Source organism: Lynx canadensis, chromosome B3 (genome assembly GCF_007474595.2).
Source record: "Lynx canadensis isolate LIC74 chromosome B3, mLynCan4.pri.v2, whole genome shotgun sequence".
NCBI classification, from domain to species: Eukaryota; Metazoa; Chordata; class Mammalia; order Carnivora; family Felidae; genus Lynx; species Lynx canadensis.
Window position 1 is genome coordinate 139557905 of NC_044308.2, and position 24988 is coordinate 139582892.

Here is a 24988-nt window from a genome sequence, read left to right on the forward strand (position 1 = left end):
TAGGAGGAGGATGGGTGGGAAGGGTAAAGTAACGAGAGGCAGGGAGGTGAATTAGGAGTTTGTTGCAGCAGGCAGAAAAGAGACAATGTTAGCCTCGAGCAAGGGAATGATGGAGAATGGTCTTGGATTGGAGAAGCTGAATAGATTTGAAAACTATTATATGCAAAGCATCCAAAAACCTTGTCATTTATTTTAAAATTTTTTTTATGTTTTTTAAAATTTATTTTTGAGAGAGAGAGAGAGAGAGAGACAGACAGCAAGCAAGCAGGGGAGGGGCAGGGAGAGAGGGAGACAGAGAATCCGAAGCAGGCTCTAGGCTCCAAGCTGTCAGCACAGAGCCCGACCCAGGGCTCGAATCCATGAACCGTGAGATCATGACTTGAGCCGAAGACAGGCGCTTAACCGACTGAGCCACCCAGACACCCCTTGTCATTTATTTTTTAATGTTTATTTATTTATTTTGAGACAGAGCGTGAGCAAGCAGGGAAAGTGCAGAGAGAGGGAGAGAGAATCCCAGGCAGGCTCTGCACTGTCAGCACAGAGCCCCACGCAGAGCTTGAACCCAGGAACCGCAACATCATGACGTGAGCTGAAACCAAGAGTTGGATGCTCAACTGACTGAGCCATCCAGGCGCCCCGGAAAAAGTGTTGCTTAATAAGGTGGGGCGAGGTGTTCAGGGGGGAATCAAATGGATGTGGAGATTGTGGTGATGCCACTAATGAGGGAACATTGGAATGGAATAAGGGTTTAGAGGTGTGTAGAGAGATGAAAATAAAATCAGTTTGAAGCTTTGAGTTTGAGGGCTCTGTGCAATAGTCAAGTCTCCATACAGCCATCACATCCACGAATGGAAAGTTCTGGGATACGGGTCGAGGCAGGACTGGAGCTGCAGCTTTGGGACGCATCAGCATCTGATGCCAGGGGAGCAGAGGGAATACCCAAGACACAATGTAAAGAGTTATTATTCTGATCATTTAAAAATGCCATATGGCCAGCCTTGAGGCACATCAACAGCTAATGACTAAGTGGAGAAAGACGGTCCTGGAAAGGAGAGTGAGGAGAACATTTGGAGACCCAAGATGTTAAACCAACACCCAGTGGCATAGGCCCTGAGACGCTACTACGGGTCAGGCTTTGTTGATACAGAGATGAGTAAAACCAGCTTAGATGACCGGCCTGCCCGGAGAACACAGGAAGACTTCTGAGAAGAAGTGGCATTCAGGTTGTGTCTTGAAGGCCAAACAGGAATTTTCTGGGAAAAGAGATGTCACAGGAGTCAAGAGGGACAGAACGTGCAGTCAGAGAATTGTGGCCCAGCGTGACATGCTTGAAGGACGAGAGGCAGCTGTGTGTTGCACGTCCAAAAAGTTTGTGGTGAAGGGGTGTCCAAGAAGCTAGAGAACAGATGGGTCGTTGAAGTAGGAGCCTGTGCTAAGAGGTTTGAGTTTTTCCTTGCTAAAGACGGGGGCCCTTACAAGTTTATAAGACGATAAGGAACATGTATTACCTCGGTCTGGAATCATGTGCTTAGTAATTGCCCTGAAAACTAACGACCCGTGTAGAAAAGAGACTTTTGGGGAAAGAGAATCAATAGACCTCGGATGGCAATTGAAGATGCAGGGCTGAGGCCTACCTGGAACTGGGGTCACCCGTTATGTCTTGATGCATGTCTTGGACATGTGGGTAGAAGATTCTGCTTTTATAGGGAGACAGGGTTGGGGGCAGGTTTTATAGGCGGGCAAGGAATAGTTCACTTAGGGTACACTTAATTCTGACAGTCCCCTTGCATTAGCTTATTTCCATTAAAACAAACAAACAAAACCCCCTGGGAAGTAGTATTGACTAGATGGCAGGGATTGAGAGGAGATACAGGAATAATCAAATCTCCGTGGAAATTCTGTTTGACTCCCCACCGTTGGGTAAGAGACTCCAGACCATGGCCAATCACATGTCGGCTTTATCTCCATTTCAGGGTCTTTGGAAAGGAGGGCAACTGCCTTCTACCGAATATCTCCTGTGTTCTAGAAGCTTTACCCGTGTGATCCGTCGGCGTTAACATCGACACTATGAAGTTACCCTCAGAAAGGTCAGTGGGGTGGGCAGAGGGAGTCTGTGGTGTGCATTATCAGCCTGACAGTTTCCGCCGCCTTTGGTGAAGACCCCACGCAGGTGGCTGGTGCGACTGTGCTCTGATTACCTTCAATTCTTATTAGTGAAGAAACACCTCTCCTTCTAGGATCCCCTGTAAAAAGCTGGGGGAGAAGTAGCCATTGAGAGGGGCCATGGACGTGCCACCTCCCCCTCCCGCCATATTTGCTGAGTACCTCCTGGGTGACAGATAGCAGGTGGCATCCTTCTTTTCATTTTCAAGCTGACAAGGCAGTGATGCCCTTATGTTACGGATAAGAAAATGAGGCTCATAGATGGCATTTTCCAAGGTCACATCTCAATCTGGGTCTCCACAGCAGTGGGTGTAGACTTCATGTTTGTCTCCTCCATTACACCTTGAACGATCGATAGGAGGAAGCAGCCTTTCACCTCCGGATCCCCAGGGCTCGCCGGAGTCGGTGCAGGGACCCCGACAACGTGCTCCCAGCCACACACACAAGCAACAAGAGGCAACTTCTGTCAGATACATTATTGGGCCCTGGGCTGCCAATAACTTTTGTACAGTCTTCTCCCCGCCGGATTTTGGGTGGTGTCCACTGTTTAACTTTAACTGTGTCTTCCTTGCAAAGAAGGTGGTATTATCACCCCTGTTTTTGCAAACGTAGAGACCGGGAGTCCAAGAGTTAACAGGCCTGCCTCAGTTCACAGGGCTTGCTAAAGGGCAGACAGGGAATTGAACCCACAACTTCTGATCTGTAACCGTAAGCCATGGACACATGTTTCATGCTGTTACCAAGATGAACAGGACCCCGTCTGCACCTTCAGCAGGCTCTGTTCTCAGAGAGGTGATCTCAGAAGACGACCTGAGGGATATGCGCACCTCTTTCTGTTACTCGTGGTGTGTCTGCAATGGCCAAGGAGTCTGCACTTTTACATGAGTCAACTCCTTGCTTGGGGGAAGAAAACCAGTAGGTATGAGAAATCAGTTAAGTCATCAAGAGGCTGACTGCTTCTTTTATGGTCAATGGTTTCGAGCCTGTTTGTTTATGTATATTTTTTTCACCATCTCAGTAAAAATAAAAAAGAAGAAGAAGAAGCTGGGGATCTTCAGGGATGGTCCTGAAGATCCTTCCTCGGTGTGATATCTTGGACAGGGACCCAGCGTGCTATCGCCAGCAGGGGGTAGGTAGGAATGAAGCGGTAAAAAATGCCAGTGTGGATCATTGCCATAATTACTTTCTGGAAACAACAAATTTAATTCCCAGTAAAATGCCATGAGAATTTGCCAGGTCCTCTGATGGGGAAAATAAAATGCCCTTCCTAGAAATTTCTCATGCTCTGTGGTTTCTAGAGAGATTCCAAAGACTGCAGACAAAGATAATGTGGTGATATGGTTTTGGAACCTATGTGAATTTCCCTGCTTCATCACGTGCCCGTGAACTCTTCTTAAACAGACGACAGACTGCTAAGCCCATGCTGGATTTTTCCTCTAATTCCTTTGAGAACAATGCCTGTAGGGTCACTCATCCTGGGCTTAGGTCTGTCACTTCTCTAAGGTCACAAAGGCCTGATTATGTTGTCTCTAAAATGGGGCTACTCCTAGAACTTTCCTCATAGGTTTGTCGGGAGATTTATATCCGTCGCTCCAGGTTAAGCACTCAGCCTTGTGTCTGGTCCACGAAAGGTTAGCAGCGATTGTGATTGTAAACATACACGGTTTCTCTTCTGCTTTAAGTGGGTGTCTTGCCACTGAGCTGTTTTCCTTAAATGACTCTTCGTTTTTCCGTACTGAATCGATTGACTTGCTGTGAGTCGAGAATACTTTCCAAAGGCTCTTATGTGTACCCACAAAGCCCAGCAATGGCTCGAGAGTATTTTCTACCACTGGTTAAATGCCCATGGCCCTGAACTTTGTGGGGACGGGATCGGCAAGATGGGCGAGGGGGTGTTGAAGTGTCCGGCGAGAAGACTCAACTCCTTTCTTGTGATAATTGAAATCATTTCAATTCATTTCCTTCTTGGTTGGACAGAAATATGTTTTCAACAGTGAACAAATCTTGAGGGAATCCATTGACCTGAGCAGTCATATAATGCATGAAGTTAATGGACAAAAGTGATATTCATCTTCCGTTTATAATAGCATTTTCTTCCGCGGCACCTAAACTTAGGGGCAGCCGGGGATGCTATCAGAGCAGCGACGGTGCCACAGGCGGATGTATGACCTTTGTTGTATCTAACAATTATTGGATCTATGGTGAAATAAAATAAAAACCAACACAAGTTTTGACACTAAGATAATAAATTATAAATTATGGAAGTCTACGCCACCGAGGATCTTGTAAACAACAGGCTGGTCTCTTAGCAACAGACCAAGGAGAGAGCAGGTTGTTGATCGGAATGGAGCAGACGAGAGTGTTTTGCGGTGATTGCTATGGAGGACCAGGGACAACATTTTAACACCTGCCTGAGGCCTCTTCTCTGCCCAGCCCTTCTTTCTCCAGCGGCCAGCCCGGGCCACGGGCCAAAAGGTGTCCCAGGACTTAGGAGCCTCCTCACCCACAACCCACGTGCCCGGCTCCACATAGAGGACAAAGGAAATGCAGGCGGTGGGAGTCAGGGGTGGGGTGAGGCTACCCCCCTGCACACGCCAGAATTAGACAGGGGGAGAGGGAATCAGTAAATGCATCCTCATTTGGCGTTGTCTGAAATTATAACTCTACACGGGGGACTCCTTTTTTTCCCCCTGCCCCCAGCTCCCTTTGGCTTTCAAAATCTCACTTAGGGTGGTTGTCATGAAGGAATTTAGACAAGACTTTGACAATGTGCCAAAATGGTTTATTTTTAAATGTTGTTCCCGAAAGCACCGGAATATTCAGTTGGAGCAAATGTTGCCTGAAAGAGTAGAGGGGCTGTGGTCGCACAGACATTGTGGGGAGGGGGGGAGTTTAAGGTTTGTAGACTTTAATTAACGCAGGCAGTGGGGCTGGAGGACCCGGTGGCCTGGAAGCATTTTTAAACGTGTGTGTGTGTGTGTGTGTGTGTGTGCACGCGTGTGTGTGTGTGTGTCTCAATCGCAGGATATTTTCAGGGCTGGGGTGGAGAGAGAGGTTTTCTTTAATTAATTAGCTGTTTACCTTGACTGTCTTCCCTCAGTGGTTTAGACAGTCACCTGCCCACATGTTAGGAATGAGCCCCTTGGAGTGGAATTTTCCTAGAAAAACCCTAGGATTCTTTGCAGTAGCAAATGACCTCTCACTCTGTGATGGAAACCGTGCGTCCTGTGGAATCCCAACCACTAGGCGAGCGCCGTGCAGTGCCGACTTTGGACGTTAAGCAAATATCAGCCTCCTAATTGTACGTGGGCCAAACGACCTGCATCACCCTCCATAGCACTGACTTTATGCATCTTACTGTCTCATAATAAAGGTGGCTGGGTAAATTATGACGACTTTGGATTTATTTGGCATGTCACTTTAAACTTTTCATATGTCTAAATTTGCCATTCGCAAAGGAAGAAAATTCTCTGCCATTCCCCAGGGTCTCATTTTTTTTTTTCCAGGCTCCTCTGATATCCTGAGAGGTGGCTCACTGACTTCCGAAGTGATTAGCTCCCATCCAGAGATTTTAGAATGTATTTGTGCTTCGAAGCTGTCTGCCAGGATGAAATTCTATCAGGGGTGGTGCCCCGGCCCCGTGGGGTGAGGGCTCTGGCTTTGTAAGACGCCCGTGGAGGCCACCTGGGTACGAACCACTTCGCGTATGTGTCTCTCGTGCCCACAGCAGCGACTGTAGTAAAGGCCCCATTACCCGATTCTGCAGGTGGGGCAATGTTGACTAATTTTTCCTAAGCTTTTGCTGGAGCCCAGATTCCATTCCAGGATGGAGTGAGTTCACAGTTCATGTTCTCTTTACACAGTGGCCTATACCCTAGGGACAGATCATCGCCAGGTGCCCTACACCAGACAGTCTTGCTTTTTCTTCTTCTTTTTTTTTTAATTACCAAAGAAATACATCATCATACGTGACCATGGAAAATCGACAACACCCAACGATATAAGATTAAATGACGAAACCTTCCTTCATCCTGTACTTGCCCGACCCCCCAACATATCAGCCCCTAAATATCTTAGCAGCTCTTTCTTCACCTGGATTTTCATTCTCTCCAGGGGATTGTTTCTGTACAGAAAGAGTAAGCCCTTTTCCTCTTGAATGTTTCCGTAGCTGATGCATTTTGAGGAAATCCAAACTCATCCGCATCTTGGACGTGCTTTTGTTTTACTTAGCTTTCGACATATTGAGGAGAACACAGAGCTCTCTGAGTCTCCCCCAGCATCCTGACTCGAGTTCCCCAAGCCCACCCACCTCAAATGCATGAGCGTTGGAGTCTCAATTCACAGCTGGGCATTTAAGCAGTTCTAGCAAGTTCTGATCTTCCAGAATGAATTCTCCCCTTTCCCGGTTGGATCGGAAGCCTGCATCGTCACACGCTTCCCCGAGTGATGTGTGTGCACGCTAGGGTCTGGGAAAGACTGTGCTAGACTCTGCCTCTGCGGAGAAAAGATCCAGAACCATTGACAAGGCATCAACAAAGCTCCGACTTACAATGGAGACTCCTGGACCCCAACAGAAACGCATCATTAGACAGCTGTCAGCACGGGCCCTAGCTGCCGAGTGGAAGCTGAAGACCGTTTCTCCTGCGGAAGAGGCCTGATTTCAACTACATGACAGCGAAGGCTGTTGGGACAATTTCCCACCTAGAGCTTTGGAGCCCTGACGCACCTCCGAGGTGGCCTGGCGACGGCCCCTCCCGGCACTAGGGAGGCGCTGGGCCCGAGGCAGGCCGCTGGTGAAACCCGGGCCGGGGACGGCGGGGGCCCCGGTTCTGCCCAGCGCCTTGCCCCGTGCAAGCTCAAGTTCACGCAGCACCTCCCGGCACCGGCCCCACAATGCAGCGCTCAGGCTGGCGTTAGTTCAGCCGAACACTAAGCGCTTGGCTCCGTTTCAACACGGCTGCCAAGATTTGGCAAGCGGAGAGTTGCAGAGAAGCAGCAGGCTGCTAAACCCTTTCACATTTTTAATTAGATCCACACACCCATGTCTTTGAGCTATCATAAATATACAGATGACATCGAGAGTATTATTCGGGGTTAGAAAAGGGGGGGGTAGCAAACTGTGTACAATGGTCTATCTTCCCTTCTTAGGATGATTCACCTCTTGTCAGTCGGGGGGCTGATGGCAAAGAGAGGGGAGTGATGTTTGCTTCGGCAGAGCCGTGTGTCTGAGAGCAAATCCGGCCGGGATCTGGAAGGCTCGGGTCTCAGGCCGCCTGGCTGCCGGCCGGGGCTGTGTGAACAGTCACCAGAAGAGGGCATTCTCGGTGGCTGCTGGGCCTCCCGCAGCCGGAGCGTGTCTGAAGACTGGTTGCTAGAGCCACGGCCACCCCCTTCTCCCGGTGACAGCCTTGCCGTCCCACAGGGCCGCGGGGATGGCTCCTTGGCCCTAGAAAGGAGGCACTCCTACATTCAACATTGCTTTTAATACTTGGTCCCTTTATAGCCTCTGGTTTGTCTCCTGGCACCCTTCACTGTAAAATAATTACTCCTGCTCCGCATTTTTTTTTTTTTTTCTCCTAAACCTCCTGCCACAACAAACACGCTCCGCTCCTCGTGCTCGGAGCCACCCTCCCCGCCGCGCTCGGCTGCCAGGCGAGTCTGCAGTGGGTGAGGGATGGTGAACGTGGAACCCGAGTCCCACGGTCCTGGCTCCAGCCTGACTCTGCCGCGTGGGCTCGGACGCAGGGCTTCAGAGACTCTCACTTGGGTTCCCTCGCGTGCATGGTCCCCAGCCAGCCCTGACCTCACAGACTGCATGTGACGTCACACGCCTGATGGTTACCGTCGCGAGGAGTACGCACGCCGCGAACACGCGTCTTTCCGAGGGTCCGTGGACCACAAGAGCTCTGATGTTCGCTGTTCACAGAACCCCTGGGCCGTGTCCTGTGGCCCCTCCGTTTGGTGACCGAGACCCCTCTGCTTCTCAACCAGCTCCAGCTCGATGAACTCGCTGCGGGCTGCAGGCGATCACGGTGTGACCCGGGCCTCTCACTGGTGCGTGTGTCCTCAATTTTAAAGACGTGAAAAGAAGGAAATGAAACACTTGACATGCCAGGAAAGGAGTCTCTCTCACTGTCCCATCTGAGAACACAAAGTTTATAAATAGAAGCATCACAAGCAAGAAACACTAAGACATCACAGACGCAGGCACGCTGGCCTCGTCTGTTTATCACGGACTCTGCACCCCATCCAGGCCCTTCTCCAGAAGACCGGAGCCTGCCATGGACATCTGGCAGCCTTGGGTCCTCTCCCTCGCCCTTCTTTGACTTCTTTGGTCCCGTACGGCTTGAAATTAGACTGTATTGTCCTTTGTGCTTTTTCTGCCAGACCGAGGGGGCTGACCAGGTCCAATAACACGGGCTGCAGATACTGCTGGGCCCAACGTGTGCTTTTCAGCAGATGCCAACATTGAGGCGAACGGTGCCTGGCCGGCCTTGGCATTCTCGTCTTCCCCTCCATCGCCTCCCCTGGGTGACCGGTGATCCTGCCACTGGTGCATGGCATCGAACCCAGGTTGGACCCTAGGTATCTCCAAGGTCTCAGGGAGGCTCCGATGCGGGGGGGGGGGGGTGTGGGAATACCAGTGCTCATTATTAGTTATTTACAGAAGAAGAAACCGCTTATCTCCACAAGAGTGAAATGCATAGAATCTGGATAACACTCTTTCTAGAGCAAAAGATGTCAGGCTGAAGTCAATCTTGGCTCCTCGGATGTTGCTGGCTGCCACCCGTGTGTCAGTCACCCCCTCCCCCCACCATGAGTTGAGGACACTGGGACACATCGACCCTTCCCGTGCCTTTTGTGGTATGGGGAGGGTGGGTGCAAGAATGAATACATGCATTTAATGTTTCTATTTTTTAAAAATTTTTAAATGTGTATTCATTTTTGAGAGACAGAGAAAGAGGGAGAGAGAGAGAGAGACAGAGATCAGGGAAGGGGTGGAGAGAGAGGGAGACACAGAATCAGGTTCCAGGCTCTGAGCCGTCAGCACAGAGCCCAACACGGGGCTCACACTCATGGACCACGAGATCATGACCTGAGCTGAAGTCGGAAGTTTCACCGACCGAGCCACCCAGGCGCCCCCGTCATTTTTAAAGTGAACTCTATGCCCAACGTGGGCTCAAACTCACAACCTGAGATCAAGGGTTGTATGCTCTACCAACTGAGCCAGGCAGGTGCCCCCTGTGTTTAATGTTTTTAAGGCTATGCTAGTCTGTTCAGACTGCTGTAACAAAGTGCCACCGGCTGGGTGGCTTAAGTGACAGAAATTTATTTTTTAACTGTTGTGGAGTCTGCAAGGTCGAGAGCAGGGTTCCGGCTGATTTGGTTTCTGTTGAGAGCTCTCTTCTTGGCTTGTGGACAGCCAGCCACTCATTCTGTCCTCCCGTGTCCTTTCCTTGGGCACAAGCATGAGGAGGGAAAGAGAGAGACATCAAGAGGGAGAGACAGAAAGCGCTCTGGAGTTTCTTCTTGAAAGGACAGTGAGTCTAGAGGATCACGTCTCCACCTTTAGAGCCTTATAGAACCTTAATTACTTCCTTAGAGGCCCATCTCCATTATAGCCGTGCTGGGCCTAGGCCGTCAACATGTGAATTTTGTGGGGACATGTACCTTTAGTCCATGATAAAAGTGTTTCAGGTGCTCTTGGAAGGACACGGGGTCACGCTTAGATTATACTCTCACTCCAGCACTTACTAGCTGTGCGGTCTTACGCGAACCAACTAACCTCTCTGAGCCATATTGTTCACATTTGGAAAACGGGGGTTAAAAAAGAATGCCTCCCCCAGAGTGTGATTACAAAGAATAGATGAGATGAAGCATACAGGGCCCCTGGCCCGGGGGGACACTCCAAATACGAAAGAGGCTATGGCAATTACTGATATTCTTATTTACCATCTGTATTATCATTATTTATCAATACCACCCACAGAGCCTGCCCCAAATGCTGGCTTGGAGTTTCGCATCACAAATGTTCTCTGTGGTGATGTTTGCGCCTCTTAGCCTTTATCACCAACGCTCCCTGGGGTCACCACTCCAAACAGGAGCTATAAGAGAATGTCACAGTGCCTTCCGTGGGATGCAGAGGAAATATCAGTGCTCCTTTCCAGGGCGGTGACTGTCCGTGTCTATAATCACTTTAGCGTTAGAGCATTTTGTATTAGTTGTTGACAGCATTAACACAGTTGCCACAGTCATGACCACTCTGTCTGAAACTCCTGCCTAAAGCAAATGTCCTGCAGGAAAATAAAAAGGAACACAACCATTTTTAGATGCGGAGTCTAAAGTTAAGGGATCCGAGATCCCACTGCCAAGCAGCGGCCGAGCTTGGGTCCAAGCAAAGAGCTGTGGAATCCCAGAGGCCGCGCGCTCCAGGCTTCACAGGCCTGACTCCATCAGCAGCCACAACAACAACGCTGCAAAACCAAGCATCCCAGCTTAGTACTTACAACGCGGGGCAGTTCTTCTCGGGCTCGCCGGCCTCAGGTCCGCTGTGGTTTTGTTGAGCTGGACCTGCTTCATCTCAACGGCCAGGCTGCACGCTGCGTGTTGGTTGTGTGTGGTTTCAGGCTGCATGTGGGATTCGTGTGCACTCAGCACATGCGTTCTTCTCTTGATCCCAGACCCGGAGGACTGGTGACCACCCCAGGCACATGGAGGCTCATCCAGAGAAGAGCAAGCACATCTAACGTGTCTGACTGCATCATGCCAATGGCATTCCAGTGGCTAAGCCAAGGCACGGCCAAGCCCAACATGGGAGAGAGAGGAAACTACGTGCACAGCAGTATGCGTGGGGTGGGGAAAGAGTGATATTTAGCTGAACGATCAAGCTAGTAAGACAGTGACGGACAGAAAAGGGACAACAGCAACACCTCGATTAGCAGCAAGGTTGCTCACCCTCTCTAAGGCCTTTCTAGTGGATTCCAGCCAGCCTCCATTCTGATTGGTTGAGTGTCAGTTCTGCTGGATCAGGGGCCAAGCTCTACAGACGCCAAAATACTCTGGCTATCACCCTTGATTATTAGTAGCCCAAATGCCGACTTCCCAGCGCCTACGATCTCTAGCACCACTGAGCCCCCACTCTGAGCCCTCATCATTCTAGGAGCAGGGCCTCCCTTTTCTACAACAGTGAAGTGGACACAGGTTTCGGAGCCCAGGAAATGGGGATGAGAATCACGGCTCTGACACTTCCTAAAAGTGACCTTGGCCAAGCGACATGACCTCTCTGAATCTCAGCTCTTCAGTGGGGAGGTTCACAGGCTGCTGTGAAAGACGAGCCACTTGTTGCATCCACATTGGCTAACACGGGGCCTGATTGGGGGCACACACTCGCCAAGTGATTGCTCTCTTCCTTTTGTTCTACCGTTAGACTCGACTTTACAGAATTGTCGAGAATGATCAAGTGCTGTCAATTTCACGTAACCCAACCTAATAGATTATAAAACTCTTCTGGGCAAACGTGGTGTTTCCTTCAACTCTATCCTTCGCCATCCTGAGTACCGAGTAAACGTTGAGTGTTGGTGCATAACACGCACTCACGGTCTTGGTTTTTCCCAGTGGTGTGGATGGAATGGGGGATCAGAGGGAGGAACGGTTGGGAGGAGGACAGAGGAACGAATCAATTAACTACCCACTTGCCTTTGACCAAGAGTGAAAATGAGTGTTCAATGCCCGCGACAGTGTAACGAGGGGATGATGGGGGATACGAGGCTGGGGGCTGCAGGAGAAAATCTGTGCCCATTTCCTGGTGTGGGGAAAAGACTGTGTGTTTGGGGGTTGTGCAGCCATGGAGGTTTTAATCTTCAGTCTTCCAAAGACAAGTATCAAGTCCCAGGCAAATCACTGATTTCTCTGAGCTTGTCATCTGTAGAAACAGAAATAGTGCAGCCATCACGGAAGTAACAACACCTGCCAGGGAGCCCACGTCCTACGCTGAGCTCAGCTGTCTCGGTGACCCATCATCTCCTGAGGTTGCTCCAGGCCAGTCCTGAGGTTAGGACTTGAGAGGAGGGAATACTAAATGAATGTAAGGCAACAGAATTCCAGGGTGTCTAGACCCTCCCAGTACAGACCTGAAAACCACACCAGAGGGATTTGCCAGGAAGCTAGCCCCGCATTCCCAGAGCAAGCCGTTGCAATTCCCCACACTGGCGCTATAGCAGCCAGAAAGTCAGCTGCAGCCGTGCCCCCTGGGCACCACTTAAATAACACAAGCAAGATGTCAGCATGGGCGGAGTCTGGGAAGATCTGGAGAGAACATCAGGTATACAATGAAGACTATTATGCATGAAAATTAATTCGCGTTATGCCTTTGAATCAAAGAATGAAAGTTCCCAAGCAAACTTCAGGATCAAAAATAGATCCTCTCTAACATAGGCAGAAGGTGGCAGGATTATCATTATCTTCATCTTCAGACAGAACAAAGCACTCAACAAATAGTTTTTGAGCACCTACGCTGTGCCAAATGATCGACCGGGCACACAGGTCAACAAGGTGAAACAGGTAAAGTCATCTCTGTCCTCCAGGAGCTCCATTCCTTGTCTGCACCTGAACAGAAAGAAAGGCAGGGCTGGGGTATTATCTTCACCTGTGGAATGAGGGTAAAAGGGGTATAGTGTGGTAGGGCAGGCATGCCAATGTCCAACGAAAAGGTGGACAAAGCATGATGCAAATCAGATGTCTGTTAAATTGTTCAGCAATTAATAGCATTCATTAGGCTTTTACTGTGAGCTCATCATTTTTCTAGAGATCACAGGCAACAGGAACAAAACATGAAATCTTTCCCTTCCTCTCCGGAGTGTAGAGTCTAGCTCAGAACACCGGATCAACTCATGCACAAAGACCACACAGAAGACAGTATTGTGTTTATTTGTTTTAATTTTTGACAGACCCCCGCTCTTGGACACCCACCAGGGAAAGAGTTTGAGGGAATCTCATGCCGTAAGTTAAACGATGAATGGCCAGGATTGGAAGTTTGCTATCATGAAAAGGAGGAGGGGACACAGCGTCAGCCACCAACAGGGCTTTTGGTATCATTCCACCTGAGCTCCAACTCCAACCTGAGTTCGTGGCAGCCAAGACAAGGGGACAATATGCCTGCCTGTCAACCTGTGCCTGTATTTTTGTGTTGTTTTTAAGCAAAAAGGGCACATCCCAAATCCTGGGGGAGAGTTCGTTAGCATCATGGACAAAGTCCAAAACTCTAGCTTTTAGGATAAACGCATACCAAATTCCACAGGACTATTTTCCGTAAAGACTCTCAGTAAAACACAAAGATGTAGCAAATCACAACTCAACAGAGGTGATTTGGCAAAGCACTGGACAAAGTGGTCCAGCACATCGATAGATTTCCATGGATCTAACTTAATGAAAGACCTTAGGTCAACCTAGCAACTTACATGGGTGGGTAAGGAACACGTGCTTCAATTAACCCAACAGCTATTTACTGAGCACTGAGTCACCCAAATATCTGGGACGTGGCCCTTGGTATTCAGTAGGTGCTCACCAGTGCCCTTTACAGTAAATTCTTGTAAAAAGTGAGTGATTTAGAGGCAAACCCCCAAAGAGTTTTACCCACCTTTGGAGGCGTCTGGGTGGCAGTTAGCGTCCCGGCTTCCCCCTCCTCAGGACAGCCCTCCACATTTCTACCTAGACCATAGAACCCAGTTACATGATCAGCTGGGAGCAAGGATTTCTCAGACCAACAAAAGTGATACAAGAAATGGAAGGTTCTCAGCAAGGAGCCTAGTGATGGAAGTGTGTTAAACCCTAGAAGTTACTGTGCACCTTCTGGTTCTTGAAGTGGGGAAAAGAAGAGAGATCAGGCTGTTCCCTTCCTGTGCCATCCTGAGGGCATCTTAATAAATGTAGCCCCTCTGTGAGAGGTACCCCTTCCTCTGCTCTCCCCACCCGCGATATCCCTGGCAATTTTGACCTCAGTGAGCCAGAAAAGGTGACAGGCAGACAATTCCCCAAAGCTGGCTAGACCCCACATGCTCCTGTGTAAGCACTATCCCCATCCTGTCAAGAAACCAAGGGACCAGGCACTTGGAAGCACTTCTTTTCTTTGGGGCATCCAAGCCTTCTAGGGAGGCTCTACAGTCACATGCACTTTGCTCTCACTCTGTCTGACACAAGCGCTTTGCCAGGCTGAGTAAACCGCTCACTTTCTCCTCCACGCCCCAGGGTCCCTGCTTTACCACACCCGGGGAGCTGGCTCGCCCCACGGCTGACTACCTCTGCCCACCCTCGGTGGTCTGCTGCCTCCACCTTCCTCACAGATATCCCACCTTGTTTTATCATTCAAAACTGACCCGTGAACGGCATCCAAGTCAGTCCAGGCTCAAGACCCTGTGTAATCTGCCCCACGACTGTCATTTGTTCTGAGGTGCTATTATCATTTCTTTTAATGTTTCTTTGTTTTTGAGAGAGGGAGACAGAGCACGAGCTGGGGAGGGGCAGAGAGAGTGAGGGAGACACAGAATCCGAAGCAGGCTCCAGGCTCTGAGCTGTCCGCACAGAGCCCGATGCGGGGCTTGAACTCACAACATGTGAGATCGTGACCTGAGCCGAAGTCGGGCACTTCACCGACTGAGCCACCCAGGTGCCCCTATTATGAATTTTTAATTAGTATATCACTTCACCTCCCCAGACAGGCCTTTCCAGACCACTCATCTAGAACAGTCATTCCACCTCCATTGCTCATTTTATTTTTCTCTATAACGGTCATCTCTACTTGAAATCACACTATCTGCCTGTCGATTGTCTTCTCTGCTAGGACGCAAGTTCTTGAGGGTTGAAGACTTTGCTTCATCCTCCACAGTGCCCCCAGAGGCTCCATGAGTGTCCAGGGACACGACTGAACACATGAACACCTCCCTACACATGCTATGGTGTATTTCGTCTCTTTACTTCCATCAGGTGTTGGGGCCGTCTCCCCGATTTTGCTCAGGTCGTCACCTTCCGCAAGAAAAATCTTCCACCACATCATCCACACCATCTCTTTTTAAGCTTTCTGTTGGATCTCGGCCACTGCTGCCTTCAGAAAAGCTCTCCTAACCTCAGGTGTTCCTTCTCTGGGCTTCTGTGTCCCCCTGTGTTGATCTCTGTCCGTGCATTTCCTCCACGCGGCTATCGCTATCCACGTACATCTCTGTTTCCCTTATGGGACATTCCCTCCCCCAAGGACCTGTCCCTGTCGTCCTTGTATTGGGCACCGCGCCCACTATGTTGGCGTAGCAAACTCTCCATAGATTACGTAGCCGATACCTTTCAACCCAGCCCCTGATAACACATTAGACACCCTTTGTTCACATAGACATCATCACCTCCTGAAGCCCAGAGAGAAGAAATCCTTGCTTGTCGTCACGGTGCTCAGTGATGGAGGCTCATGCGCTGAACCCCGAACATACACCTCCCCGTCAAATATTCTTTCTGGCCGCATGTGACCATTTGGTTGATCCCTTTTTGTTCGGCATTGAAATCCTATCATCCCACCTGGACAGTAAGCTCCCTGAAGACAGAGATGGCGTTCTACCTTGCTGGTATGCATGTAGGAAAAGAGCGGCGTGTCATGCAATTTAAATACTTAATAAATATGTGTTGGCTGAATTATTAATTTAATTAACTTCCAGAGAGTTTTCTGCTTGAATGCGTGAACATAAAGATACACATGGGAACCTATTTAGTCATTTTCTTGCCACTTGAATTGTAAATGCATTACATGTATATTCCTACCAGCTCTACTGGCCTCTTCTTAGAAGGTGAAAGCATACAGATCCATTCCTCTATCAGTTAAATCAATTAAATGATATTAATGACTGGTCTTTATAATAAAAACGGTCTTTTAATTTTTTTTCCCCCTGTGAAACAAAATGGCTTTTCCCCTCTGTTTGACAAATAAGAAAGGCAGACCCCTAAAGTGCTGCTCAGAAAGCATGGTCAACTGGGGAAGTGGAGGGGCAATGGGTCACCCACTTTGGCCTCAAAAAGTGGATTGGGTTGTCATCATGTTTTTTTAATGTTTGTTTGTTTGTTTTGAGAAGGGAGGAACAGAGAAACAGGGAGAGAGAGAAGCCCGAGCAAGCTCCACACTCAGCATGGAGCCCAGCGCAGGGCTCCGTCCCACGAACTGTGAGATCATGAGCTGAGCCAGAATCGAGAGTCAGACGCTCAACCAACTGAGGCACCCAGGCGCCCCTGGGTTATCATCTTTTTACAGCTGAAACAAGATTCAGGATGATCTTGATCAGAGGTCAGGAAATTGTTCTCATAATGAGGCAGGTGTTTAAGTATTTTAGGCTTTGTAGGACACACAGTCTTCATTGCAACCACTCAGTCCTTGTTGTTGGAGAATGTAAGCAGCCATAGGCAACACAAGTGACCATGCCTGTGTTCCAATAAAACTTTATTTGTGGACCCCGAAATTTTTCAGATTTCATACACTGGTCACTGTGTGTCCTGACACATTATTCTTCCTTTGATTTTTTTTGAAACATTTTTGTAGAAAACCTTACTAGCCCGCCGGCATACAAAAACAGGTGATGGGCTGCATTTGACCTTTAAGCTATAGTTGACTGACCTCTGATCCAAGAATACCTTTGTCTCGCCCTTAAAACGCTGAGGAGATGGAGAAAGAAATCCTACAGTGAAACCATGGCAGTTCTCCATCAACAACCACATCTTCTGATTCCACGTCTAGGTTTCTGACCAGTGCACGGGACCTCTGTCGATTCTATACCTTCCCGCTGCACATGGATGCCCATCTAAAATAGAAAATACATTTTTCTGGATTCACCAATGACAAAAAATACCATTGCACGTCACAGCAGATTGTCAGATTGTTCTTTGAGACAATCAAGATTCCCAAAGGGCTCTGGGAATACATCTTTCACATCTTGTCAAGAAACCGCATGAGAAAACCTGCACTACACTGAAGCAAGACCCTTTATGGGAGAGGACTGTGAAACTCAGGCCATAGCCCCAAGGATGGGATGGTTAGAGATCTCTGAAACATGTAGGTCTTTTAATGCGACGGAGCAAACTTGGAGCTTCAGGAGCATGAGGATATGAGGCTTCGATAGCATTGCAACTTGCTTCCCTAAGTAGGGTAACCTTGAAACGCATGCCCAGGAAGGTGGGGAGTAGGGTACATCAGGTGAAGTATTTTCTAAATGTGCACAGTATACCCGAGTGACAACTCAGTAACCAAAGCAGGCAATATATTTTTAAGTGTTGGGTTTTTCTGTTTTGTTTTGCTTTGTTTACTTTTTTTTAAAAGGTTTATTTATTTCGAGAGGGAGAATGCAAGCAGAGAGAGAGGGAGACAGAGAATCCCAAGCAGGCTCCACACTGTTGGCACGGAGCCCCATGTGGAGCTGGATCCCACGAACTGTGAGATCATAACCTGAGCCGAAGAGTCAGGCACTTAACCAACTGAGCCACACAGGTGCCCCAGCAGGTGACATTTTAATGCAATACTTAAGACATCAAAACTAATGCCAAAAAGCCACAGTGAACAAAATATCAAAGTTTTAAGTGAAGTCAGGATCTGATTATACACGCATGAGTCACCTTTCTTACCTCGCCCCAATTTATCATGTACCTCCTGCTTCTATTCGATAATTTTGACATTTTGTTCATCATGGATTTTTTTATAATAATTTTGAGCTTTGAAAATATTAGATCGCCCAGGAAACACTGTACAGAATTTAAAGCTGGCAAAAAGAAGCTTCCACAGTCTCTCGTCTTTTACGAAGCTACAAAAAGTATGCTTGCCACGTCGGTACAGAATGCAGTTACGACCCATGAGCACAGATATCTGTTTTGCTGTCATTCCATTAGAATTGTTCGACATCTTGTAGGGAAAACACACTACACGTGTCTGCCCGAGTTTAACGCCAGGCTACTTATTTCTGAAAATTATAAAATGTTTGATTGTCAATGTCTCTTTCATGAAGAGCCGTGCTTATATCTGTCCATTGCCTTGAAATAATTCATGCTGAGGGAAAACCAATACTATACTTAGTGTAGTTGATTACAGACCTTGTCATAAGCTCCAACACCTTGTCTGTTAAGAGGCTGAGTGCTCCTCGAAACACCCACTGAGGCTTGAATACAAGAGTTGATGTATATCACTTCCAGCAAAGCTTATTACCTCTTCTGCAAAAATAGAGCTTTTAAAATACCATAAGCCTATTTTTTCCTTAGAATCTTCAAATATACACTCAAAATTGGCACTTATACTCCATCCTCTCCTTGACAATAGACATCTCATTTGCTTATCAGAATGTTCTATACAAGTGGTTGGTCGTCAGCTGAGAAATTCCTAAAGAATATTCATTCTGATCTTGCTTCTAAAGAGTCATCAAGAATAAATCATTAAGGTTGTGCCCATCCAGGCTGCCCTCCCCCCTTTAGCTTGCCATTGGCCAAGGATCTCTACCATCGCTGGACCCTTAGCCCGAACCAAAACAGTGGTCTGAAATAGCAAGGCAATCTTCTTCCCATATCAATTGTTGACAGCCAGAAACCTCTCTTTGATGTCCCTACATGAAGAAAGAGAAAGAAGGCGTAATTAGCTGGTGTTTCAATGTGTGTGATCTTTCCACTTTCTCTAATTCTTTTTGAGCTAAGTTCGAATTGTCGAGTCAAAGAACCCTTTGCCAGGAGAAGTGATTGTATGTTTCAGAGGTCAGAGGCCTGACCCTTTGCTGTGAAAATGCCTGAAGGTGAAATTGAGCCACGTTCAAAGGGAAATCTAATTGACTGCTCTTGGTCTAATTTCCTTGAGAACTGCTACCCTTGAATTACCAAGCTGCTGCCTTAGGGTATCCAGGGTGGTCCTCAAGAGATGGTCTTAAGAATGCCACAAGATGGTACCACTCTTTTGGCTCAGGATGGCTTCTAGAAGCCCTCTTGCGCCCAGCTCACTCACGCATCCAACAACAAATATTTACTTGGCTCTTACTTACTGTGTGGCAGATACCGTTCTTCCATGGGAGTTGTGTTCAGATTCTTTATTCAGGGGATGAAAGCTACCTAACATTAAAAGAAGCTGTTTATTCTTTTCACCATGTCAATGCCATCCACAGAATTTGACTTTGCAGGAATAATGGCTGACCTTTTATATAAGTCATTATTAGGACCCCACCAACTGACAGAATCCTTCCTTTCTTTTACTCCCATTAGATTACTCCCACCCATACAATTGCTAAAATTTCCCTCCTTTCTTTTCTCCTCTCCCTCTGCTTATGTTTTTGTGTTGAACCTTCTGTCCTGTTTCCTCCTTTTTGAGGGCGGGGCTCTTTCCACAGTGCCACAGAACAGATCTCAAGAGAGCATATGCAAGGTTCACTTGCTCTTCCCTTGGAAAACTCCTAAAAGCTGTCCAAGGAAAGCCACCAAGTGCTGAGACCCATGTTTTTCATTCTATTTCAACATTTTTCTCCTATCGAGTAGATGGTCCAAGACATGGACAAAACGAACTTGGTTAGGCTTAGCCTACTTAACTAATAAGGATGAAGTGTTATAACTACAAGATGGAAAGCCGTGCCGATAAGATCCCGTTCCATGTCTCAGATACGCAGGCATGCAAACTTCCCTAAGTGGGGGGAGGAGCTGGCTCACCACACTGGTCGTTACTATTGTTTTGCTTTCAAACGACTCCAAAAATTATTCTCCATAAGGCCTATGGAGCCTCTGGGTAGACATTGGCAAGGTCAATTGCAGTCAACTTACCCCTTGAGATAACTATATGGACTATTTGGCTACCAATGTATGGAATTGTCGCCATTGAACTCTACCTTTTCTTTGCTCCTGATCTCCATACCCAGGCTGTCCTTTCCATGATTGATGAGATTATCTTCCTGAAACACACACCAGGTAAGGGTTACCCTCCTCCCAACTTCAAAAGCCTTCAGCAGCTTTCCATGGCACACTGATGAGGTTCATAGTCATTAGCATAGCAGGCAAACCGTCCACTATATGTCTGTACATGTGGGGCATGTGGCACAAAGAGACGTGGGCTTTGGGGCCACAAGACTGGGACTCAAATCTCAGTTCTGCCATTTACTGACTTTTCCTCTTTGAGACAAGCCTCAGTTTCCTCAGTTTCTTTGAGTGAAACTTCCTTTTTCCTGCATGCTAACTTCAGTCCCCTGATATCTTGTGAATAGAAAGTGGCACTTAAAGCCTCTGTCCTATTTTTAATTATCTACTTTTGACTTACTCCACTAAGTTGCGGGTTCTCAGAGGGTAGGGATTCTATCTTTTGTATCTCCATGTTCTCCCAAGGCACTGATAAAGCAGCATCAGTAAGCTCTTATGAGTTCATGCCGGAGTAACAAATAGCCTGAGAGTCTCAGGAGCTACCACAACAAAGGTTGACTTTTGCTCACACGTGTTTAATTGCAGGTCAATACCAACACCCCTTTTGCCACGAGACTGGAATCCAGACTGAATGTGTGGTCCCTTTCTGACACTTGAACTTCTCAAGACACAGGGAGGAGAGTGACAACAGAACCATACAACCAGTCTCGGACCTCCACTAGGAAGTGACATAAATCATTCTCACTGTTATTTTATTGGCCGAAGCATTATCGTGTGATGTAACTGGTCATCGATGGTATTGGGCAGCGTGCGTGCTCATGGGATGGGTGGGCATTGCACAGGAAAGGACAGTATATATTTAAGCACATTGTTGGAGTTGACCACACTTGGACATCAAAGGTGTTCGGGGGATGCTATCTAAATGAGGGGCTCATATCATTTTTAAATAATCCTCTAAAACCTGTAATGTGATCGTGGTCAGGGTATTATTAAAGGCATTGTTCACTCAATTACAAGGTATACGTTTTATGAAGAACTATCAGTGTGGTTTCTCTTAGCAATAATTCCAAAAGTAAATATTCTTCCTTTCCACCCTTTCCCATAGGGACACTGTGCCTTGTTCCACTGGCTACTAGGAAGCTCAAGAATAAACGACAGCCCTCGTCCTTCGTGAATTATTCAGAAATTTATGGCAACTTTTTCCAGAACTGACCGCATGCCTCGCATCGTTTTATTTTGCTTTCATCCTTATTTACTCAATTGAAATTTTATCATGCTGTAGTTTCCACAAGCTATTTTAAAAATATGGATTGCAAATAGATGAGCTTATCTCAGATATGCCCTTTGAGACTGTTTGAAGATGGTCTGTCCACTAGACTTTATTGTATCCTTGCTTAATGTTTTAGCTCTGCCTTTAAGGAATAAGTGAAAACACATGTGCAAGACAAATCATTCCTTGTCCTTCCAAATATGCCATGAACTGCCTGATCAAAGGGAAATGAGAAAAGCCACTTTTCAGACAGGGCCCCAGGGGTCCCTGAACCAAACCAGTCTCTCTGGGGCTGGAAAGGACAGATCCCCCCAGTCTGCTCTGGTTCCCCAAAGCACCTGCCGGACCCGGCACCTTTGCCCTCATCATCAAGGAGGAGAAACATAGATACAATCTTTTCTGCCTGTTAGGACTGTGGGAAATAATATCACAGACAATCCCTGAACCCCCAGGAGGCACCTCCTTCCGGTAACAAGGAAGCAGATAAACTGGAAATACCTGGCAGGTGAATCTCTAAGACAAACCCGTTTGAATCTGTGGACGCATGGCTGATCTGCTTTCCATATTAGGATCAGAGCAATTGGATTCCTCGTCTTTGGGTCCCAAAGCCATCATACGATAATGCGAGGCTGACCGTTTCATGTACCTTTATGAGCCCCACGTGTGGCTCCTTACTGTGTTTAGGTCTAAAGATGAATTGCTAAGCTTGGTCTATGAGTCTCCATGAGCTGGCTCGTGCCTGCTTCTCATTCTTTTTTCTGCTCTTCCCCACCATGCCCACTGCCAACCGACATCGTCAAAGTACTTTTGGTTCCGAAATTGTGAATGCTTTTGTTGAAGCTCATGCATTTTCAGTTCACGTTTCCTTGGCTAGGCATGCCTTTCCTCTTCCTTTAAGAGGATGATGATGATGACGATGACGATGATGATGGTGGTGATGAAGATGGTAAGCCCTAGTTAAGTCCTATACTTTCTTCATGCCCATCCCAACACATCACTGGGGAGCTTTCCCTTTTACTCCTCAGGATGTCTTAGGTGTCCCCTGCCCCTGTGGTGATCTCCGATGACACCGCCACCTTTTACAATATTGTGTTTGTGAGCCTCTTTTCTCAATTAGCTTCTGGTTCCTTGAGGCCAAATGTCCTATCAAGCTTACCCTTTCATCCCCAGCCATTATTAGCTCAGTAGCTGGTATTTATGAGATGCAGAATAGGTGTTTGCCAAATAATGAGTGGGTAAGTCAATCAGGCCCCCAGCCAGTTCTAATGGTTAAGTGAGTCACAAAGGACAAAACAGCATGGACACAGTCAGAGGATTCTGGCGGAGGAAACTACTCTTTGAACTGACGAGTGTTTATCTCACCTCAGGTCCAAGGTGGTGGAGACTTATTTCACTTAGCACAATGCCTTCCAGATCCTTCTGTATTGTTGCACATGGAAGAATTTCCTTCTTTTTAAGGCTGAATGGCATTCCATTGTATGTGTGCACCTTGTTTTCCTTATCCATTTATCTGTCGATGGACATGTAAGTTGCTTCCATTTCTTGGCCATTGTGAATAACGCTGCAATGAGTATAGGAGTTCAGGTATCCTTTTGAGATCCTGATTTTAATTTATTTGGCTATATAACCAGAAGTGGGATTGGTGTATCACAGGGAAGTTCTAGTTTTAGGTTATTTTGAGGAAATACTATACTGGTTTCCATAAAAACAAATATGACACATACGATGAATCTAAAATTGTCAAACTCTTAGAATCAGACAGTGAAATGGTGGTTGCCAGGAGCTGCAGGAGGAAGAAACAGGAAGGCATTGGCCAGAGGGTACGGCGTTTCAGTTATGCAAGATGAATAAGTCCTAGAGATCTATTGTACTGCCTGGTGTTTATAGTTAACAGTACTCCATTGTATGCTTAAAAACCTGCTGGGGGCAGATCTTACGTTGACTGTTCTTATCTTAAATGATAGTCATAATAGTAATAAATAAGAGGGCAGGAGGAAACCTGTGGTGGTGATGGATAGGTTTATGACATAGATTGCGGTCATGGTTTCATAGGGGAACACTTATCTCCAAGCTCATCCATTGTATGCGATAATTACGTACAACTTTTTAGAGGTTTGAAAAATGGTGAAGGAGAAAGGCAGGGCATTTCCTTCCACAGAAGGATTGGAGGGGGTGCAATGGGTCTGGCTTCAGCCTTTCCCCTCGTGAGTTTGGGCTTGAGATGACCACTCACCCGGGAGAACGTTGAGTCCGCCCCCCGGAGTGGCAGGCAGTGGGGACGGCCTGACGGAGTGAGCAGAGACATGTTGGAACAAGAAGCTGCAGGGATGTATTTTGTAAGGAAGGGAGCAGCAGAGAATGTAGGGTTTCACCAATGGCCTCATAGTCATTATGCAGAATATTGGTACTATCACAACAGGATTCGGGGCAGGAGTAACCCTAGGCAGTGAGGACAATGGCAGAAGGGAAAGGAGGCATGAGACATTTTTCCTGATAATAGAGCAAAGAGAGAGAGAAGAAAAGATGAGCTACAGCAGTGCTATCTGATAAAAAACATACTGAGGGACCCACACGTAATTTAAAATTTTCTGATCACTGCCTATTAAAAGAACATATAAAACCTACAAAAAGCGACAAGTGAATTGTCTAATGATGTATTTCTTTTTCACCCCGTGTAACCAAACTATTATTTCAATTCTCAAATCATATGGAATTATTAAAGAGAGATTTTCCTTTCTCTTGTCTGTGTGCTCGGTACCCAAACTTTCATACTTACAACACATTTCCGTTCAGACTGGCCGCGTCGCCGATGCCCCGCGGCCTCCTGTGGTTGGCGACCACGGGGCTGGACAGTACAGGATTCAGAGGCACCGTTTTGTGTGGTCCCGTGTCTGGTATGTACTTGACTTTGAGGAAATTGGGAAAGGGCCAGACACAGACCTTAGAGGGGAGGGGTTTCTGTTCTGGCGGCCTAGGGCCCAGCAAGCAGCTCCACGAGATCTCAGGTGAACCCCTCCCCAACGGCCCTTGGTGCAGGGCTTGAATCAGCGTCTGCAAAGGTTTAGACCGATCCATGGTCTCCTAAAAGCACAACCCTGCATTACCTCCCGTAACCCCGACAACCAGCCTAGGTTGGACCCAGGGGTCTTCACGTATAGATGGAGGCCTTCAGGCTCGGGTATGTCATATACGACATCAAGGACCACACTGGTAGCAGGCCCCAGAGGCAAGGGGTGAGGCCAGGTCTGTGACCAAGCTCACTGGTTTGCGAGAGACGGTTAAGGGCCCTTCCCTTGTGACTCTATGGAAAGGTACCGGAAGGCTGAAGTGTTTCTATACAGAACAGATTTCATTGGCTGCATTGCCACAAACGACTCTATTACCAAGTAGATAACTTCTGTTCTGTGCTCCTTCCTGGCTTCTTGATGAAAACCCATACAGGCTGCCTTTTATCCTATTAGATTAGAACAAAAACGCATTTCAAACATGGCTCCTTCCCTCCGCCTCTCTCTTTCACTCAGGCTGATCTGGGCTCTCGGGCATTCACAGAGAAGGCTCCCTGTCATTTTCTCTACATTTTCTGAGTAGAGGAAAGGGGGGGAAATATGAAAACCCCAGCAGGTTGCTGCTGCAGCATCAGAAATCTCAACAGGAGCTTGGTTAAATCCT

At 47.5% G+C, this 24988-nt stretch overlaps 1 long non-coding RNA gene across 1 annotated transcript; it reads left to right on the top strand.

Moving 5' to 3' along the window:
- The first annotated feature begins 1977 nt into the window (after positions 1 to 1977).
- LOC115516849 lies at positions 1978 to 24056 on the top strand. Its single transcript, XR_003969686.1, has 2 exons — positions 1978 to 2087; positions 21155 to 24056. It is a non-coding gene; the product is annotated as an uncharacterized LOC115516849 (long non-coding RNA).
- The last annotated feature ends 932 nt before the right edge of the window (positions 24057 to 24988 follow it).